We start from the raw sequence: 6,000 nt of genomic DNA, 5'->3' as shown, positions 1-6,000 counted from the left end.
GGCATTTTACAGAGTCTTAAAGATAGAATTAATGTATGATAAATCAAAAGAGGAATATGTAAACCTACAAGGCCGGAGGGTTCCCGTCGTTCTTCTCTTGAGTGTCTTGGGCAATAGGGTCTTCAACGTTCACAGGCTCAGTGGACGAGAGCAAGGAAGTGACGAGAGCATCAGTGGCTGGCTGGGCGAGGACGACATTGTCATCTTTTGGATTAGACTCCGTGGAGTGTTAGTTTCTTCTTAGACAATGTCACCAGCAAGAGTTGATGGCAGGGGCTCGTCCATGGTGACCTTTGAAAAATCTAGGTGAGGGTAGAGGGACTTGACCTGTTTAAGGCAATCCTCGAACCCTTCACTGTAATAGCCAACACATAAATCTATGAATGGTTGTGAGGCCTTGTATTCGTTTATAACGTTAGCCTTGGCCGTTTCCACTTGCTCGAGAAGGGTCGTCAGCTCCTTCTCTACCGTTTCCTTAGCTTCTTGCTCTTTCTTTCCCTAACGAACCTCCTCCTCTGGCTTAACCGTCAGATCCTTTACCTCCTAGTTAAGGGTACAAATGACACCCTTGTATTGCTCCTCTTCGTCCGTCAGGATCTGTATGCGCTTATGTAGATGGGTAATCACCCATTCTTCCCTATCTTACAAAGCTTTCATATGAACCATCACCTACAAGGCAGAACAGCCGTCAGCCATTGAACAATAAAAATAAGTGAATCGAAAAAGTGAAGGCAAAAATGTATTGTTGCAAGATCGAAGAGGCTTGACGCCCCTGACTCCTTCGTCCCTTGCTCAACACAAGGGTCTACATCCTTGTCCCTAATGATGGACTCCATCATCTCAACGATGTAGTCCTTGTGTGTAAGGAGATGACGGTTCGGTCCTTGAGTGATAAGGCCTGATGTCGTCATCAAACCTTTACCTACCCCATGGCTAGGCTTGGGGGCGTCAACTTTTTGAGGGATTTGTCCCCAGTAGTGACAGAAGCCTACTTAGGAGGACAATGGTCCTTCTCGTCGGCTTTTCTCTTAGGAGCGCCCTTCCCGATAGCTTTTGGAGCTGACAACGAAGCCCCCTCCCCTTTCATTTTGTTTTCTTCTTTCTTCTTAGTAGCAGCGGCCCGCACCTGCGCCCTCAGCCTGGTAGCCTCCATTTCTGCAAAAAATAAGTGATGGGCATTAAATCAACCGACGAATAAAAAAAGAAGAAAAAGGAAAGGACGGCGGAGAGAATTACAAATACTTACGACAACGGGAGTAAGTGTTTAGCCTACGAGTTGCCAGTCTGGACCACCATAGTACACGTGTAGTGTGTCAAGGGTGATCAAATTCCAACATTTACGCCACTCAAATGGAATTTCAAGAACCCGTTGAATGAAGGCTTCCTGCTCGTCAGTTATGGATGGGCGGATACTAGTTGAAAAAGGAAAAACAACGACATTAGAACGCTTAATAAGTAAATTAAAAGATTAAAGCAAAAGCTAACGGCGTTAAACCTGAATCCTTGACAATGCCCCAAGTATTGTCAAAACCATAAGACATTGTATCCCACTCCTCCAGATGGCATACCCAATCCGTCCCCTTGACAAAAAAGTATCTACCATTCCAATTCCTGTTGGAGTCGGGCATGTTTGACATAAGCCCTAGTGCTTTTTTCCGTACAGCAAAATGATAAATCCCTTGTGACGAGACGATGTGTTGGGGCTTGTAGCACCAGAAGAACTCATCTAGCAAAAGCTGACGGTTCCCGCCACTTAGACGACCCCATAAGATCTCTGCCCTTATGAAGATCCTCCAAACATTAGGAGTGATCTGGCTGACGGATAGACCGAGGATGTTAGCCAGCTGACGGTGTAATGTCGTCAGTGGTAGCCTTAGCCCCGTTGCGGACGTAGCATCGTACATACCGACATCTGCAGTCTTCCCTGAGTAGCACTTCTCATAATTCCTAGGGAGACGAATTGGTATGTGTTCGGGGATTTGGTAACGGTCCTTCAAGTTTTTAAAAATATTGGTCATCATCTTCAATAAAAAATCATTGATGGTCCACATCTGAGAAAAGATGAACGGACGAGCGTGCCCATTCCCAAGACTTCCTGAACTCCCAACCTCAGGGGTCCTCTCATCCGCGTCATTCTTATCTCCATCACCTTCCATTCCCTCGTCACCTTCAACCTCTCCCTCATCATTAACTTCTCCCTCATCTATCTCTTTCTCATCTCTCTCTCCTATGTAACTTTCCCCGTCCTCATCAGAAGAACGGGCTGACGTCTCTCTCTCTAATGACCAGGAATGGCCCTCCTTGGGCTCATGACCTGTTTGGAAGACCTCATCATAGCCCGCTCCTTCACGGACTGACAACTGCTCACTAATCGCTTCTCTAGGCATTTTTTTACCTACAAGCGACAGAGGTATTCTAAGTAACTAAGTTGACAGCCTCACTAAAAAGTTACAGGATCAACTAAAACAAGCAAACAAAAATGGAAGGTAGAAGGAAGATGTGACTTACCAAGTAGACGGTCTCTGAAAAAATGATGGTCTCAGCAAAAGGTAGTAAGACGATAGAAGCAAGGTTCTTGGAGTAACAAGTTCTCTCTTTGGGTCAACGATGAAATAGGAAGAATGGGGGAAGAACTAAGATATATATAGAATGAAGAATGCACGGAAGACAAAGCGACACCCTCGTCCAGAAGCGGAACCAATTAGAATGCGCCACATGTTCAAGAATTTAATAAAGGCTACTCGAGGAATCACCCATAAATGCTTTTTCCTTATTCCTGAATAAACGAAATTAAATAAATAAAAATTACAAAAAACTAAACTCCATAACCCATCAGCTTTAGCTGACGAAGCAATGGAGTGTGGGGCAGCTGATAAGGATAATTTTGTAATATTGGCACTTACCCATGATAAGGCGAAAAGCGACAGTCTTAAATAATCCTATCAACTTCACTTGCTTGGAAACGACAATAGGAGGTCTACAGCTCTACCTTGAAGCTGACAGCAGTACCATGGCTGACGAAATAGGAAGCTGATGTGAGGGAGCTGAAGACTACATATGAGTCTGACGATGCTAGCGTGGCCTTACTTGGCCCCTATGCATGCACATATAAGGAAATATCTTGTGCCCCACGTTCAATGCTAATCAAAAGGACTCCTATAAGGAAAGGATTCTGCAAAATACGTTCATAGGGACTCATACAAGGAAGGGACTTCTAAACCCCGGAATAGATGTCAACTCTCTACTACTATAAAAACCCCCCAAAACCCTCACAAACCAAGACACGTATAATTCACCCCAGCTCTGGCACTTTTGAGTGGTAGAAAGGTTTTCTGACTTAATCTTCAGAGGGTCTTTGGCCGGTACCACACCGGTACTCTCTTAAGGTTTTTCTTTGTTTTATGTCATCACAGGTATCATCTCGAACTTGTGAGTATCGTGTGGCTTACTGACGATTTTCGGCATCATCATTAATCTTGAACACTCATAGGAAAAAGACAAAAAACAAAGGTTCTCTTTTTTTTTTTTTTCTCACTTAAATTTTTTAGTTAACCAAAAACAAACAAGTTGTTTATATACTGCTACTGTTTGAGTCTCTATGATTATTTGCTTTAATTTTTATTTATTTACAAATTTTTCGGCCCTAGATGTCCATGCCAAACTGCTAATTTTTCACCATTGGAGGTTATTTTATTGGCTAATTGAATCAATGCAAACTCTAATGCAATTCATGACAAAGTAGCTTCTGTTCCTTTTGGTGGTTTGATTCTAATTTTACATCTGCAGATGCTAAGTATAATTAAACTATGCAGCATGGTATGCATTTTACAACCTAATGGTCTAGTTTTGTTTTGGCATTTATTTGATGATTTTTAGTTGTTTTTTCCCCCCTTTAATTTTCTAAAAAATTATGACACTATTTTTTTTTTATATATAAAAAATAGCCTCAACGCACATGCAAATCATGTGTTGAGGCTAGTAAATTATAACTTTTACTACAAAAAACCTTACAAACTGATGTTACAATGAATGTGATCAGTAGCACTTCAAGAAGATAATAAATGAGTATTTGAATGAATGATACTAAGAATACTACAAATTTTACATGAGCCTTCGCCAATCATAAAAAGTAACTTAAATATGCATTTATTAGGTTGTTGTTGTAATTTGCAAATCATATTTATTGTCACATCATATTGTAAAAGTTATGTAAAAATTATAGTATCTATATATAGACTCTAGAATTTTCCAATTTGAATTACGTTTTGTGATTGCTGACACATCTATTTGTAATACTAGTGTATTTAAATTTATAACTATTTTTTTTTTCAATACCTCCTATTAACAAATGCCTTAAAGGCACTAGTTAAAGGTCAATAAATGTTTAATTATAAGATATAATGCACACTTTTCAAAAAATAATCTATGTTTCACCAAAATTCATTTTAGTCCTCTAATTGAGGATCTGTTTGGATATCACTTATTTTGTTGAAACTGAAAATTTATTACTGAAAGTACTGTAGATAAAGGTAAAAGTTAGTTGAAATAGTACAGTAGGACCCATGAATAATATCAAAAGTGTAATGGGACCCATGAATAGTAGCAAAAATAAACTGAATAGTAAAATAATTTATAATTTTCATCCAAATCCAGACACACACTTAATTTTCGTTCATTTCAGTCCTCTAATTTTCAAGTTTATTCAATTAAGACTTTCCCATCAACTTTTGTTATATGTTGTAATTAATTTTTCAATTTTTTAAAACTTTTCTTCAAAATTTTTTTAATTAAAAAAATTGAACTAATGACTTAAAAGTATTTTCCAGATTTTTTTTTTTCAAATTTTTTAACAAAAGTTGACAAAAATACCTTAATTGAATAAATTTGAAATTTTGGAAACTAACTGAAATGAATTTTGAAAAAACTTAGAGGATAAGTTTTACATTTTAACCTAAATTTATTATATTTATATTATGTACTTTTCTAGATATATGTATACAATTTGACTTTATTTTTTAAAAATAGGAGTATAAAACATTATTTAATAAAATGTTAAATGTACCTTCACCACTTAACCCCTCGCCTTACTTAACAAAATCTCTAAAAATAAATATCACTTCCTACCTCATATTTGGCCATTTGGGGTCCTTTATTTAGTAGGTCGGCCCTACGCCATGGCCTAAAGTGAAGCCGATGAATCTGGACTAGGAATAAGAAATGTTTCTTTTTTGATGAAAACAATGTTACTATTTGCTGAAATTTATTGCAAGAACTGGCTAGGTTCAAGCTAAGGGGCAGAGGTATCTAAGAAAATCTAAGAAAATGGGACTGCTGTATCATAAAGATCATACAGCTGACAGTGACATCAATGTACTCGTGCAGAGTATTTATAATTTATTGGTGGTGATTTTTATTAATTATTGTGATAAGGAATTGGCGGTGCAAATTTGATCGTGCATGATTCATGTCGACCGAATTAGAGGTGAACTGGTACATAAGTAAAACTATTAAAAGTAATCGCTGGAACATTTTAATAATGCAAATCGATACCAACGAATTAAAGGGGAACTAGTGCGGAGAAACAAATAAAATAGATCTATGTTTATCAAAAAAAAAGAAAGATAAATTATTCAGGAAAAAAAAAATTAGATCCATTTTAACCAGGTTTTTTTTAGATACAATAGAAATAGAATGATGTTTGTTTCAAAATAATTTTTCTTTACTATCTTACCAAGATATGAATAAATATATTTCCTTTTATTGTAAAATGAATTTACACTTGAATTTCTTGTTCAAAGAAAATACTTTTTTTTTTAATTTTAAAATTCAATAACTAAGAGAGAGAGGATTTAACTCTTAAATATTTTTGTTACAAATATCATAACTCATTAGTTGAACATCCACAATGAGGTTTACAATAGTAACAGGGGTGTGGTGGAGATGTTGAGAGCTTCAAAGATAGACTACAGGATTTTAGGCAAAGTCATCTCCAACATGTGA

Source organism: Quercus lobata, chromosome 2 (genome assembly GCF_001633185.2).
Source record: "Quercus lobata isolate SW786 chromosome 2, ValleyOak3.0 Primary Assembly, whole genome shotgun sequence".
NCBI lineage: Eukaryota > Viridiplantae > Streptophyta > Magnoliopsida > Fagales > Fagaceae > Quercus > Quercus lobata.
The sequence above is the reverse complement of the archived record's forward strand: the minus strand, read 5'-3'. Positions refer to the sequence as shown.